The sequence below is a fragment of the Notechis scutatus genome, chromosome 3 (assembly GCF_049901735.1).
Source record: "Notechis scutatus isolate UNSWTSFEM ecotype Mainland chromosome 3, rNotScu1.2, whole genome shotgun sequence".
Lineage (NCBI taxonomy): Eukaryota > Metazoa > Chordata > Lepidosauria > Squamata > Elapidae > Notechis > Notechis scutatus.
The window spans coordinates 45,620,086-45,635,370 of NC_142011.1; the positions used below are offsets into that span (position 1 = coordinate 45,620,086).

Genomic DNA, 15,285 nt, shown 5'->3' on the forward strand with positions numbered 1-15,285 from the left:
CTTTACTAAAAAGTTTTTTTTTCCTATGAAGTGATCTTGGGAGTGTTTTCTGAGTCTTATTCCTCAGTTATATTTCTCAAATGTAACCGAGTCCATAGGTGGCATTATAATACTCACATTCATTTCTGGTTAGCTCCAGTTAACTCTGTTTTGCTCACTGTAATTACTACTTCATCAAAACAGAGAAAGAGGTTGAGCATGTATGGTTTCTTTGGTATAGGTGTTGTTTATTTTTACTTGTGCATTGCCAAATTTCTGAAAAGGAAGTAAAATAAACAAAAAATCTAAGGGATTAATGGAAGAAAGGGATCTGGAAAGGAGGAAGATAAGCAAATAAGCTATCACTCTTTCATAAATGTTACATAACTAAGTTGCAAAATGTCCAGGTGTAATGTTCACTGCTGTAGATTATTTTGGGATGAGTGGAGTAGCCAAATGGCAGCTTGTCCCAGATAAAGGGAGGGTGGATGAGTGGGTGGAGGGAGGTGGGAGGCAGGGAGAGTCTTAGTATCATGCCTCTCCTTTGCTACAGTCAGAAGGATCAGTGGGGAAATAAGTGGCTTAGTGCCATTGGGCAGAGTTATGAATTTCATCACATTTGCATATTGGACCAGCCAATGAACAGGGTGATTAAACATACCATCCTGTCTATATTAACTCCAAAATCCACAGTGACTTACACAAAGCTTTGTGAGAGTTACACTGAGTTTTGTGCAAGTTACCCCGGATACTGTATTTCCCAGTGACAAATGTAAGATCATTTTTGCATATTATTTGCATTTTATGTAACTGCATCTTGGATTGAATTTGGGGTGGGAAGAAGAGAATCCTAGCATTATTTATTTAAAGGCTAAGAGTTACCTGAAATTCTTGATGACTACCAGAATGCACCCCTATAGTTTTCTTGTATGGAAATGGTGTGCCATTGCTTTCTTCCTAGATGTTTTTTCAACCTGTTCAGATTCTACGTTTTTATGGGTATCCCCATTTCTACTTCTGGGCAATATGAAATATATGAGCGTCCCCAGGAAAACAATCTTGGACTTTTGCAGCAGTTATAACTGTCCTTACTCTATCCTTCCCTCTCTATATACCCGTTTGTTCTTGGGTGTTGACCTGATTCACTACCTACAATGCACAGTAAGTACTTTTTGAAAATCAAAGTGTATTATTTATAGAAAGCATAATTTGAAACTGCCAGAAAGGTGTAATGTATGAGGGGGAGGAAGTTTTCCACCCCATATGTATTCTCCATGAAATTTGATCTGGAAAATTGAGATTTCTGAAGAAATGAAACATAAAGGACTAACAGGAAAAGAATATGCCTGTAATTTTCAGAGACTGCCAGGAAGATTTACCCACCCTGTCTGTAAAGATGGCCAGTAAGTCAGAGAGTTCATGTTTATAGTTAGCCTTGTTCTCAACCATGCTGTGTGTACTAAGTCTAAAATCTGCAGCAGCCAAATTCGACTCAGAGTGCAAACTTAGCCAATCCTCTATTGCCAAAACCCACTTTCCTTCTTTTCCTGTTGAGAAACTAATAGGATAACAGGATCTGATTATGTGGAAAGCATTAAATTAATTATCCCAGTTGTACAAGAGACTTAGCTGGTGCTCTGTTTGAAAGGAATTGTTAAAATCTGAACAATCAAGTGATTTATGATAAATCCTGGCCATGCAATATACTGCAGAATATGATGAACGACCTATATTAACCAGTCTTAGCTAAATGGTGAGTCATTGGGAAAACTGAAATATAAGTAGTACAAGTTTCCTAAGAGTGGTCTCAGTCATTTTAGTAGACCACTGAAGAACTTGTGTTTCAACCATAATTCCCACTTCCCCTAATGAAATTAGGGCAAGTGGGAACTATTGTTAAGCAATAGCATGAAAGCCATGGGTTTCTACAGTCCTACTTTAGAAATTGATGGTATAATATTGTAGTTACAGTTGCCAACAGTTTAAATTTCATGCTCCCGAAAGAAATGTTGATATGCTAGGAAAATAAATGCCTTTCTTCTTAAAAAGATAATTGGGCTGATGTGATTAGCAGAAATCACTGAGAAGAATGGGATTTATGTGGCAAAATGACACTTAGGTCACTCATGAGAGAAAAGTGGGGTGACTCTTTCAAAATCTGGCATTTTCAACCCAACTGAAGACCTTCCCAGCACATCCACTTTTGCCCTACCCTTTTTTTTGAAGTATGCTGTAACTGAAATTAGTCCATATTCTGTGCTTGTCTTATTTTCTTTTATAAGGGTTCTTGGTTTCCACGCCATACCCCTCTACTTTGGAAATTATCAGCAGGTCCCTTCTTTGCAGTGGTCAAAAATTACAATGATGACATTAAATAGCATGGCATGATTATAAATAGCTGGAATTGCAGGCCTCAAAACTGCCACAGGCAAAAATGCGTTACTTACCATGTGATTACAAAAGGGGCCATTAGTATGTCTGGAACTCAAAACCTATCCCTCACAGAAGAGCACAAGGTTAAGCTTTTCAACTTTAGTCAAAAAATGTAATAAAGCTTAAGAATTTGCTATCATAATTTCTTCAAAGCTTCTTGTGACTGAGATTTGGAATAATGCGGTTTTCTCCTATCACTACAGTACTGTTCTATACCAAATAAGGCCTCTCTATTGGCAACAAATTATCTTCCCATTCAAAAAATTAACTAGTTTTTGCACTGGATTAGCCAGTGGATTGCTTATATTTTTGCCTGAAAGAACTTATTTGAGTTCCACACGTTTACGAGTCGATAAGGTGGTTTGTTTGATAACAGAGAACAGATAATAATAGTTGGAAGGACCTTATAGGTCATCTAGTCCAACCCCCCACCCAAGCGGGAGACCCTACACCATTGTCTGACAAATGGCAGTCCAATCTTCTTGAAAGTCTCAAGTGATGGCATTCCCACAACTTCCGAGGACAAGCTGTTCCTTTGGTTGATTGTTCTCACTGTCAGAAAGTTTCTCCTTATTTCCAGGTTAAATCTCTCCTTGTTCAGTTTCCATCTATTATTCCTTGTCTGGCCTCAAGCGCTTTAGAAAATAGCTTGACCCCCTCATCTCTATGGCAGCCCCTCAAATATTGGAAGACCGCTATCATGTCTCCCCTGGTCCTTCTCTTCACTAGACTAGCCAAGCCCAGTTCCTGTAACCGTTCTTCATTTGCCTTAGTTTCCAGTCCCCTAAACATCCTGGTTGCTTTTCTCTGCACTTTTTTCTAGGGTCTCAACATCTTTTTATAATGTGGTGATCAAAAATGGATGCAGTACTCTAGGTGTGGTCTTACTAAGGTTAACTTATGTTGGATCTGAATCCAATATAATGTGTTAGATTCTATGTGCAAGCGTGATTTGTTTTAAACTCACCATTTCATTTTATGTTTAGTGATATTTACATATAGAGGTTCCATAGGTCCATAGCTTCTTTAGGTCCATTAGGCTCCTTTCCAATTGCAGACCTCGGGATTCAGTCTGCAATGTGTCTTGTATCAGCTGGTAGTTCTCCCCCTACATCTGGCCCAAAAATCCTTATATCATCCTGGCTGGAAGAAAAAGGCAAAATGGAAAATGTAAATAATTGTCTTTGACAGCATGACTAGGCACGGTTACCAAAGGGGGAGCAAAGTTAGCTGCTGATGTTTTCAGCCTGACCTTTGCATTTTTGGGATTCTTGATGTCATGGAGTGATGTTAAACTGGCAAAGTATTTGTTTCTGTTCAGGGCTAAGCTGTGAAGTGTGTGTGTGTGTGTGTGTGTGTGTGTGAATGAAAACTTTTCAAATAATCTGCTTTTTACTTTCTAAATGTGAAATCTAGCAGTCCAGATGATCTCTCCACCCCTAAATTCATGACTTTGTGGCTTCGAATTGTATTCTACAACTTTGCAGCAAATGTGACTTTGGAGGAACTCTGAAGAAAGAAGGAGATGAAAAAAGGCTTAAATCCAGTATGCTGGATTCAAGAGACTAAAAGTGCCAGTGTGTGTAAGAGATATAATATTAAAAGTGAATGCAAAAAGCAGTATAATTTGGAATTTAAAAAAATCTGCATTGCTTTCAGAATGGTAAAAGGATAGGTGTGAGATAGCGAAAATACTTGTAATGCCAAGAGGTAATGAGATATGTTTGCACATATTTAGTAATAAGGTCAAAAGATTGATAGTTGTTATCTCTGTAACACAATATTGTATCTTCACACTACTCCTGCACTACTCTTGCCATTCTCTCAAACAGTCAGCCATTTCAAAAGAGTGGTATATTATGAAATGCAGGTGGGGATAATATGGATAGCAAAGAAAGGAAAATACATTTTTTGCCTATAATTACATGGGAAAGGGAAGTAGTACCTTGTGTGAATGATCAAATGACTCTGACTAAATGGCTTGAAATGTATCCTACTTCATAGGATGGCTGTGAGGACAGAAGTTTTCAGATGCACATACAAGTTATAATCTGTTGGAGCTTGAAGGCAGAGTTGCATGTGAAAGGGTCCACTTCTGGATAAAAATTGCAAAAAAACTAAAACTCTCTGCAATTTCAATCCAGCATGGTGCAGATCATGTGTGTCTCTTGTTGCTTTGTATATGATGTGCAACTGATCTTTTCCTTTGCCAGACAGTTGGATTAAAGGATATGAGCATTTCCCTCACTGCTTATTGGAAGAATATCTTAAAATAAAGTTAAGTACTTTAAACTTGAAACTGCATCCAGATTTTAAAGTGAATTCAAACTATCTTGACCTGAAAGTGATTATTTGACAGTAGATGTTAAATAAGGATGAAGGCTTCTGCTGAGGAAATGATCAGCCAAAGTCAGGGAACAGACCATGCACCTTGTTTTCCCCAAAATAAAACCCTGTCTTATATTTTTTTTGCCACCAAAAAAGGCACCAGGTCTTATTTTCGGGGGATGTTATCCACTGACTAACCTCACTTGCGCGTGTCGTCCCCGGCCTCCTTTTTGCTGTCAGAGGCCTTCAGGAACTTCTTCTTCTGCGGCTGGCAAGGCTTTCCTGAAGGCCTCTGCAGCCGATAACAGAGCTCCAGGTCGATCTGGAGCTCTGTTATCAGCTACAGAGGCCTTCAGGAAAGCCTTGCCAGCCTTGTTGGCTGCTGAAGAAATGATCTGGCAAGGCAGGTGTCGGGGTGTGCGAGGCCTGGCTACAACTGTCCAAAAGTAAGTAGTAGGGCAGCTCCACCCCCACATCCCCACCCTAGCTTAATTTTTACCAGTGCACTCAAGTGGGTGGGATCTTAATTAGGGCTTATTTTTTTTGGGGGGGGGTAGGGCTTATATTGGGTGCACGAGTAAAAATCAAGGACGTACTTTCAGGGTAGGTCATATTTTGGGGGAAACAGGGTAGCAGTTTTGCATTCTTGATCCTTATCATGAGATCTGTGAATATTAATGCCACTTAGAAGTTACAAATATGTTTTGTCATCATCATTTAATAAAAACCAAAGCTCGATTTTCTTATGCCACTTACCCTCCAATAACCTCCCAGCCCTTCTTTGAATGAGGTACTTGTGAAATGGCATCTTCAGAAATGGCATTTCTGGACCAGGGCAATACTCACTTCACATTCTTTAAGAATGCAGGCAGATGGTCAAATGCAGCCGAGCACAAGGAGAAGCCTAGCTGAAGTCTGGATCTCTTCCATGTGTATTAAGAAGGAAAAGCGATTAAACCCAAAGCCCCCAAATGGCTTGGAAGAAAGGGAAATGCCTGGGGCGCTGCTAGACAATACTTAAATTCTTAGAAATGGGTATTCCTTCCCTAAATCCTTAGGTCGCTGGTTTCTTCCCCAAACCCCAAAAACTTTAACCTTAGACTGTCTACTATTGACCTCACCCCTTTCCTAAGAGGTCTGTAGGGGGCGTGCATAAGCGCACCAACGTGCCTACCGTCCCTGTCCTATTGTTTCTCTTATTCTTTTATTTTTCTTATATGTAACCATTTCATGTATTCACAACTATGTATACATTTATACTTATTATCTTGTAAACAATTGGCAAATCAAATAAATAAATAAATAAATAAATAAATGGAGAAGGGCTGGGCTGGGCGGAGTTTGGCTTGTATTGTCGGATACTTCTCCTGGCTGCTGTTGTTTCTGTTACCGGAGAGCTGGCTAGGCCACCTGTTGGGTTTTGACACATGGGAGAGGCCGCTGCCCTTTTTAACACTGGCTGCCTTTCCTCTTTCCCCTCATAGAGCTCCTTCTCTTTTCCCTTCCAAATAGTTGTCTTCTGTTTACAACTGTCCCATTGTAGGACTCGACTAGAAGCAGCTGGGGGCAGGGGGGGTGAAAACAACGACTGTTTCAGGCTCAAGGGTAATTTCAGTGTCTTCAAACGCCTTTAGAGCCTTGCTCCCTCCCCAAGAGGACGGCAGCACCAACAAGGGGATAATTTGATGGATTACTCTGCAGGGCTGAGAGGCTCTTGGCTAATCCCCTTTGTGTGTCTGTTGGGCGAGACACTTAGCAGAAGCCCCTACACCCCCCCCCGCTTTCCCTGCCTCAGGCAGAGAAAAGGCTGCTCAGCAGGGCGGGTTTTACATCCCAACATATAAATGCAATCGGCTGGGTCATGTGATCAGGGTTTAATCCTTGCCTGCTACCATGGCCAAGAGGTTAAAGGGAGGGGGGCACCTTTGGGATGGCTTTAGGTTTTTCTCACTTGGCTTGATTTCCATTTTTATTCTTCTGTATTAAACCAGAGGAGGAGGCTGACTGGCAGAGGGGCAATCCTTAACCCTGGCCCATTTGAAAGCAAACTGAGGGAGGTCCCACCTTAATTTCTAAAAGGCAGCTTTCTCTTACTCACTGGGGATATTGACAGTCCAAATTTAATATGTCTGATTTGTGATTTGAATTAAGTTCTTTCAAGCCATAAACTACTAATGCTGTAGAGCCTTCAGTTACAATAGAAGTCACAGCTAACACTGCTATGTTGTATATATTGGCCATGGAGCATGGATTTGTAGGATTAAGTGCAAGAACTATACATGTGGAGGAGAATCCATTGGCTGTAGGAATAGAGTTAAATCTTGACATTTTTAGAAGGATTTTCCCTCCAGTGGATGGAGAGAAGGAGAAATGCTTTGTTAGGGTGGTGGCGATGGTGGAAATTTCAGCTCTGGGATGGGGAAATCTCAGCTCCACATGGAACTGAGATTCCCCCAGTGGGCAGCTCTTTCAGCCAACTGCCAGAGATGACAGGTAGTCCTCGTGGCAGCCGGCAATAGCTTGCAACCTTCCCTTCCAGCTTCCCCATTGACTTTCTGGAGATTACAGATGGTGATCACATGGTCATAGTTATAAGTCTTAACAGGTTGCCAAGCACTCAGGTCGCCATCCTGTGACTGGAAAATCATGATGCTTTACAATGGCTGGAAATGCTTATGTGCTGTGAAGCACCCTTGAAGCCATCATAACTTCAAACTGTCATATTAAGACAGGCATTTGACTAACACTAAATAACTTCTGATTCCCTACAAATTCAATTCAAAGAACACCTAGAAACAGATCTCATTCATAACCTAGGGATTGCCTGTATTGTTTTGCTTGGAATCTGGGAAACAGAACAAAGGTCAATTCATTCTTGCAATTCAACAACTGCACAGAAATTACTTAAAAGTGTAGCTGCCTATGTGGAGACATTTGTCTTGTATCCCCTCTGGTGTAAGCTTGAGATGAAGACTTGCTCATGGTCATCTGGTGAATTTTGCAGTCATATAGCAATCACCAACTTGGTGTCCTCCAGCCCTCAACATGCTGGTTAAGATTTCTGGGAACTGTAGTCCAACATATCAGGAGGGTACTAGTTTTGGAATGATTACTGAATGATATCTTAAATCTTTATTTCAGGGTCATATACATGCAGTCTGTGTATGTTCTGGCATGGTTCTGCTCTGTAGTGTAGCTAGAACAGATGTGAAATGGATTTGTAGACATAGTGGCCTAATGAGCAAGCCATTCTGAAACATCTGCCTCTCCTTTTATTATTTACACTCCTTTTTATTCTAGGCAAATTGATTCTGTTGTTAAATTGCAACAGCTGTCTTTGACGGTGCACAGAGAGAAGTAGTACAGGGAAAACCTCAATAAAACATAAATGAAAGCCTCAGGGTGTTAAAATAGCTTTCCAAAAAGCAGTATTGAACTTTCTTGGGGAGAAATGTGTGTCTCCAAGTCAATCTTGACTTCTGGCCGCTGCCTGGAGAACTCCATGCAGCCTTTTTGGCAGTATTTTTGGAAGAACAGTAGTTTGCTATGGCTTCTTCCTAGGGCTGAGAGTAACTACACCAAAGTTACCCAGAAGGCTTCTGTTGAACTATAATCCTCATAATTTTCATCTAGTCATTGGTTGGTCTAATAGGGTGATAAAAGTAGGTATGATCCAGTTTGGTTGGAAAGTATGCAAATTGTAATACAATGTATGTGTAGGCCTTAGATTGAGGAAAGGTTAATGCTAGTAGGGCTGCCAAAGTTGGACTGGAAAAAATTAATTTCCACTAGATGGCAACAAAGAGAGTTCTCTATCCATTTGCTGCCACCTAATGGGTGCCCAAATCTGACAGTTCTGTTGATATAAGAATGCACTTCTCTACTCCCACTCCCTAAGTTGTGTGTTTTCAAACAGACCAGTAAATATTTAGTTTTTCCTTCTCACCTAATTTTATTTAAAGATCCTGTTTTGAAATAAATAGATTTTCATTCTGAATAACTTTACTGGCATTCTCCAACTCATTTTTTCTGATTAATGTAGGTTGTTGGGAAACAAAACTGAAGCACAATTGTATAGTTAGAAATTTATTGTTTTTTTGGTGTAGGGACAAAACAACTGGAATATTTGGTTAACAATGACTGACAGAGACAACAGACTTATGCAACAATCCTCTGAACACTTACTCAGAAGTAACTTCCTTTATATTTATTCAGTAGAACATTCTTCAGTAAATGAGTATGTGATTGCAGCCTTATTTAAATTTCCAATGACCTGAAAATCAGCAATTGAATGCCATTTCATGAATCTTAAACAAAAAGGGAATTTCCTTCATTGGGAGTTTTCTTTTGCACTTACAGAAGCTGTTAGATCAAGGCAATATTTGTGCATTCCTTGGATAAAAGGATAATAGGTTGCGTTTTTGCAACCTATTATTAGCCTTGCTCTGATGAAGAGCCAGTAAGATAACAGAGGCCTCACTTTACTAAACCAGGAGCAAATTCAGGGAGCTGAAATTAAATAAATTACAACCGTGCTTCTATCTTCCTTACTCTGAGCACATACTGTATTTAAGAACTATGGAGAGGAGATGGGTCAGAGAAGGATGAGGGACTTTTTCCCTTGTCCTCTCAGATTAGAGAGGAAGTTTAATAACTGTTCTGTTCCCCTTTCATTCAGTTTGGAGGACAGCTTCCCAATTTTTCTCTTCTCTCTTCTTGGAAGGCCAAGGTCTCTGAGTCTTTTTCTCAGAGGATAAATGCATACAGTATTTTACAATAGGTTAACTTTTTAAAAATATATTTTAAAATTATGAATAAGCATCTCTCAGTTCCTCTCTAAGTGTTTACTTTCCAGATCAGGCTATGAGATCTAATGTTCCTCTTTCCTATTCTAAGTTATGTGTCTACCGTACATCTCCCTAACTGGGTCTAAGCTTCATTAAAGCAATCAAATTTCCTTTTCAGGAGACTTTGCTTATACAGTAATTGTGCTGTGGAGCTTACTCTCCTTCAATACAGTCTGTGCATTCGATTTTCAAATGACCCCCAAAGAGTCAGCTCCCAGTGACTAAGATATGAGTTCCATCCTTCTTTGTGGATATCTATTTCTAGTGTCTTCTAAAACAACTTTGTACTTCTGAGAACTTTGGACTTGACCATCCACCTCATTACATCTCTTGTGTGGATGAAGTTGCTAGTTTGGCAAGTTAAAAACTCTATATTTGCATCTAGAGGGAAGATAATAAATTCTGCCACTTTGTCCTACAGTATTGTTTCTAAGAACAGTTTAAAAAGTTTTAAAAGTGGAAAAGCAATATAATTAAATGTGCCCATTCTCATTACAGTGAATTCTTCACCTATCTTAGGCATGAAAACCTTATCTCCCAGCCCAACCGACCTCACACAGTTGTGGTGGCAAAAAGAGGAGGCAAGAGGATTAGGAATGTTCGCCATTAGATTTTACTTCATCTGGGCAGGATAAAATATAATAATACCCCAGGTCCTTTGGAAGGACTCAATAGGTGGGTAAAAGTGCCAAATCCAGTCTGAACAGCTGACTGACTGTGTGGTGAAAGATAATAATGTGTATCATATAGTTCTGCATTGTTGAATACTACAGGTAGTATAGTTTATTAATATTATACATTGGGGCTGAATAATTTCTTCTGGAAGGTTTTCTGATTTTTATTGATGTTATTTTTGCCCAGCAATCATTCATACATAATTTTTTTAAACATGTTGAAACAATTTTTTTTAAAATTCAGATGAGTGTTGAGCTGTTATGCTTTGATACAGTCCTCAAGGTTTTAAGTCCGTTGGAACATATTTGTGCAGAAGCTGCAGGAATGTTAAATATATGTTGTTGTACCAGTTGCCATCCTTCTAAATTGTGCTTTAAATTTGCCTTCCCTTTGTCTGGCTTTTCCCTTTAAATCATGCTGAGGCCTGGCCTGCTTACCTGATTTTCAGGTAAAGGAGTTTTGTTTCCTGGTTTCTTGGACAAATGTTGTTCTCTGATCATCAGGTAGGGCTTATAATGTATTTAAAAAATAATCTTCAGACTGTTTCCCAGGGGAAGAATAAAGCAAAGCCCAGTTGATCCTGTGCCAGTTCAGACTCTATTGACTGCATTTCATTCAGGGTTTTTTTTTTTAAATGTGAATCTTAAGGTTCAAAAGCAGATTTGCAGGAGATTCATAATCCATAGGTTGTGGTGAGGGAATGTATTAGAATTAGAAAGATAACATCTAGTATTTTGAATGGAAATCTTAGTTTCTTTTAGAACAATGATAAAAGTGATTCATTCACAAAATCTATTCATTAACACTGAGAATTGGAGTCTTGAGGCTAGCATTGTTAGCATTAGCATTTGTTTATTTAGTAATATATACTGTGTTAGAAGCTGTGGACAAGGTAGTGACAAAAAAAAAAAAAAAAAAAAAAAACCCCCCCCCCCCCCAAAAAAAAAAAAAACCCCCCCACCCCCCCCCCCCCCCACACCCCCCCCCCCAACCCCAAAAAACCCCCCCCCCCCCCCCCCCCCCCCCCCAAAAAAAAAAAAAAAAAAAAAAAAAAAAAAAAAAAAAAAAAAAAAAAAAAAAAAAAAAAAAAAAAAAAAAAAAAAAAAAAAAAAAAAAAAAAAAAAAAAAAAAAAAAAAAAAAAAAAAAAAAAAAAAAAAAAAAAAAAAAAAAAAACAAAATCTATGCCCAGAAGATTTGCATATACATTGAACTACACTGTCCTTATGCACATATAAACTCTATGCATCTATTTGCTGAATCTATGGTTGCCTCTATTATACATTAACTTATCTAATTGAACACAATTGTGTGAAAAACAAGAATATGCAGCTTAAATAGTAATAAGACCTAAACATGGTAAGGCATTACACACACACAAAGCAACTTGTGCAAGTTTGGATTTGAAGAGGTTATAGGGCAGTCAGGTGAATGCATGTAATTTGGGTAGGGAGATAAGAACTAATACTGTTCTCCTCTCCATATACGCATGCACAAAGTGTGCACACACATTCATGATGTGTGAGTTCCTTAAATGCTTTGAATAATTGAAAAAGAATTGGTGACGACTTCATAAGCAGTGTGGTCTGGCCAAAAGGGAAAAAATGTTATAACTTACTTTGCTTTCCCAAATGTTTCAATCAGATACAGATATGAGATGAAGTTCTGCCTACACTTGGCCTAATGCTACATTATATAGCGGCGTACTTGTGTGAAGCACACAGAATATATGGAAGCTGGAAGCTGTCTTGAATCATTTGTCTGCATATTTCTGCAGTGTCTGTATAGACTGGCAGTGGCTCTTCCAAGATTTTCAAACAAAACACACAGCTTCTGCATGCAAAGTGCATGCTGTATTACTGAGCATGGCCTGTTGCTAAAGGCTCCTTAATATCTAGGAATATATCTTTTTTGCTGGCTTTCAGACACTTTATACAGTCATACTGTGCATAATCTTCAAGTTCTAGTATTTCTAATACTGTTCATTACTTCTGTTCCAAGATGGCCGCTGAACAGTAGGAACTTTTCTTTCTCCTGCCGAGAATCTGCTGATTTTGCTGCCAAAGCTGATTCTTTGGCAGTGCTGCTTCCTAAATTTGAATGGGAGAATGTAGAAATGCCCCAAGACAGCTTTTGTTGTCCATGGACCTCGAAGAGGAATCTTGAAGATTACAGTTGCCTGTGGGAGGGATCAGAAAGTCACTGAGCATCCATCTTTCTTCTCAGCAGTTCATTTTCTTAAGAACGTTTGGGTTTTAACTTCATTTTTAAAAGCTTTTGTTTTTCTTTGCTTCTTATCTTTAAAAGTTGACCAGCTGGTTGAATGCTGATTTATTACACTCCTCTGCTGGACTCCATCTGTTTTTTTTTTTTGTTTTTTTTTGGTGGGGTGGTCTCTCTCCTTTGATCTATTTTTTTGTTTTGAATAACTTTCATTTTTCTGTAAGGAAATCACGGTGTATTCTAGATAGTGAAAGTACTTTTACTTGCTTTACATTTTTCTTGGACAGTCACTACAAGGATTTTATATTTTATTAATTTGCAAAAAGTTTTGAGCTTATTTTTTAAATATTTTTTTTTAAATGTTGGATTAAAATATCTTCCTTGCTTCTCTATTTTCTGAGGGATATTATTTCGACGTTTCTTATTTTGTGTCTTTGAAAAATTTCCTTATCTACCATTGCTAGGTTACGCAAAGCAACAATGTATCAGATTACAGACAAGGAAAAGTGTCTAGCATCTAAAAAAGAGCCAAAAAGTCCCTAGTTGAAAGCTTTTTAAAAAAGTTTGGTAAAATGATAATGGCTGTGGAAAATATTCAGATGCATGCAACTGTAGATAAATCAGATTCACAAAAAGAATGTGATCTGAAAGTAGCAGATTCACTGGAAAGAAATACAGACTTTACAGACTTAGAACTAAGTAAGTCAATTGCATACGCCTCCTTGAAGTTCAAGCCTGCATTCTTTTACAGCAGCAGAAAACTGACTGAGTGGATAAGTGATAAATTGGTTTCCTTAAGAGGATAGAAGGAGATTGGGGAATGGAATTGTCACACATAGCTGGCAAACAATTTCCTCTGGAGATTTTTAGGAAGATAGACCTACTTTGGAGATTAGACTTAGTATATTTAACTAGACAACAATTGATAAAGAGATGGTATTAAGACACATATGTAAATATTTGATCCAGGACAAATCAGTGTTAACTATTAGAATAATTTGGGATAAATAAGAAGCCCTGATAAATTTTCTACGATAAAGTTGATTATAATAACAGCTTGTTTGACACAGGGTTTTGAAATTTTAATCTTGTCTTTTTTATTATCATTTATTTCCTGTTAATTATTTTGTCATTAATATAGTATATAGATGACAGATTGATAACTTGCAAATATAATTAGTAGTTTGAAATTTTGGGGGCCTGTTTTGCAAGGGATGGGAGAGTAATATTGTTGTAATATATTAATCAGTATTCAGCTGGGGAGGGGATAATATGTATACGTGTCAGGTTAGTGTCTTGTTTGGTTTGTGCAACTTTTTGTCTGTTTCTTTAAAAAATATTTTGGAATTTTGTATTTTAAGTTCTTTTGAATAAAATAAAAATAGATTAAAAATACAGTTCATAGGCAAAATAGACAAATCATTTTAGTTTTAGTAAGATATGCATACTGGCATCTGTCAAGGTATAATAAACAAAGCAATTTTGTTAAGACTCTCATCATGACCACAGTTTTATTTTCAGCATGGTGGGCTACAACTGCAGTTATCTGTCCTGGACATTTCCACTGTAGCATCTAATTTGGCTGTATGCCTGGCAGATCTAGTCTCTTGGCGAGTGTGTTGTGGGGGAGATTAGTGGTTTATAATGCCTGCCTGCTCTCTGCTGCAGAGACTGTTGTTAGTAGCCTAACAGGCACCTGCAAAAGGATAAGCTCTGAATTATGAGTGATAATTTCCCCCTCTTCTTTCCACTTGATCCACATTTCCTCCAGATGACTGAGACATAAACAATGTACGCTCCATACATCTGAATAGAACAAATGCTTTATCTATAGTATCTATTTATGGGGCTAAATACAAAATGACATTCAGTGATTCAAAAATAAATGTTGAAGTGTAGGCGTTTGAGTGTTTGCATATGTGTGTTTACATATGAATCAATCGAAGAGCACAATATTTAGTGCAGTGTGCCCTATTGATTAGGATCAGCATGTTCCCAACCCTATGCATAACTACCTTCAAGTTGTAGGCTGTGGCTTTTTAGGTTAGGTTAGTAAAACATGTTGATCATGAATGAAAAGTCTTCATCAACCTGAAATGCAGTTTTCAAATTTTAATTAGAAATACAAACTATACTGCTAAGAAGTTTTGCCTTTTAAACTGCTAGTAAACAAGAGGACCCTTATATATAAAAAGCAAGCTGTAATCAGCCTTTGCTTGATAATGTCCCATATTTGCTGATTTCTTTTGTATTACTACATCACAAACAATAAAAATGTGAAGGCTGCATTAGCACACAATTCATTTATTAGATCAAGAATGACATTTGGTGTTTTGCTAACTTTTGCCACTATTTTGGAAAATAGAGTTCCTTTCCAACAATAGCTTTTATTCCATGCCAACTTTCTGTGGACGCTACTATGTCTCTTCAGAGAGGCCCAGTCGAGTACAGACTCCCCTGTTGTGGAGGCAGCACTATTCAGCTGCATAATCACTTTTGAGAATGGATTCAGGGCAGGGTTCCCAGCTGTTCCCAGCCATCTCTTCTCTCTCCCCTCTCCCCCTTCTCCTCTGCTTTTGTCCCCTTTTAGGATGTCCATTACTAACATGATGTCTTAGAGTAGAAGTGTTATGTTCTACAATAGGCAGAAATGGGAGTGTAACAGCCATCCTACTGATAACAGTGCAATAGTCATGTCATCCTAGAAATTGAGAACCTGAGTTCTTCTGAGGTTTTTTTTTTTTTTAAAAAAGGATAGTTGTATTTGCTGCTTTGTATTATTTTTTTCTTTTGCCTTTCTTC

The 15,285-nt window shown here is 38.2% G+C and overlaps 1 protein-coding gene across 7 annotated transcripts in view; it reads left to right on the forward strand.

The window, feature by feature from the left end:
- Positions 1-15,285, forward strand: part of SLC45A3 (solute carrier family 45 member 3) — a 38,347-nt gene that overhangs the window by 6,665 nt on the left and 16,397 nt on the right. Inside the window, exon 1 of one of the 7 annotated variants that reach the window (XM_026676800.2) lies at positions 679-751. The exons of 5 other annotated variants lie outside the window; for them this stretch is intronic. The gene's annotated coding sequence lies outside the window, so the exon portion shown is untranslated. Of the gene's footprint in view, positions 1-678; positions 752-959; positions 1,141-15,285 lie in introns of those variants that run through there. One more of the 7 variants, XM_087959660.1, reaches the window with a different exon arrangement.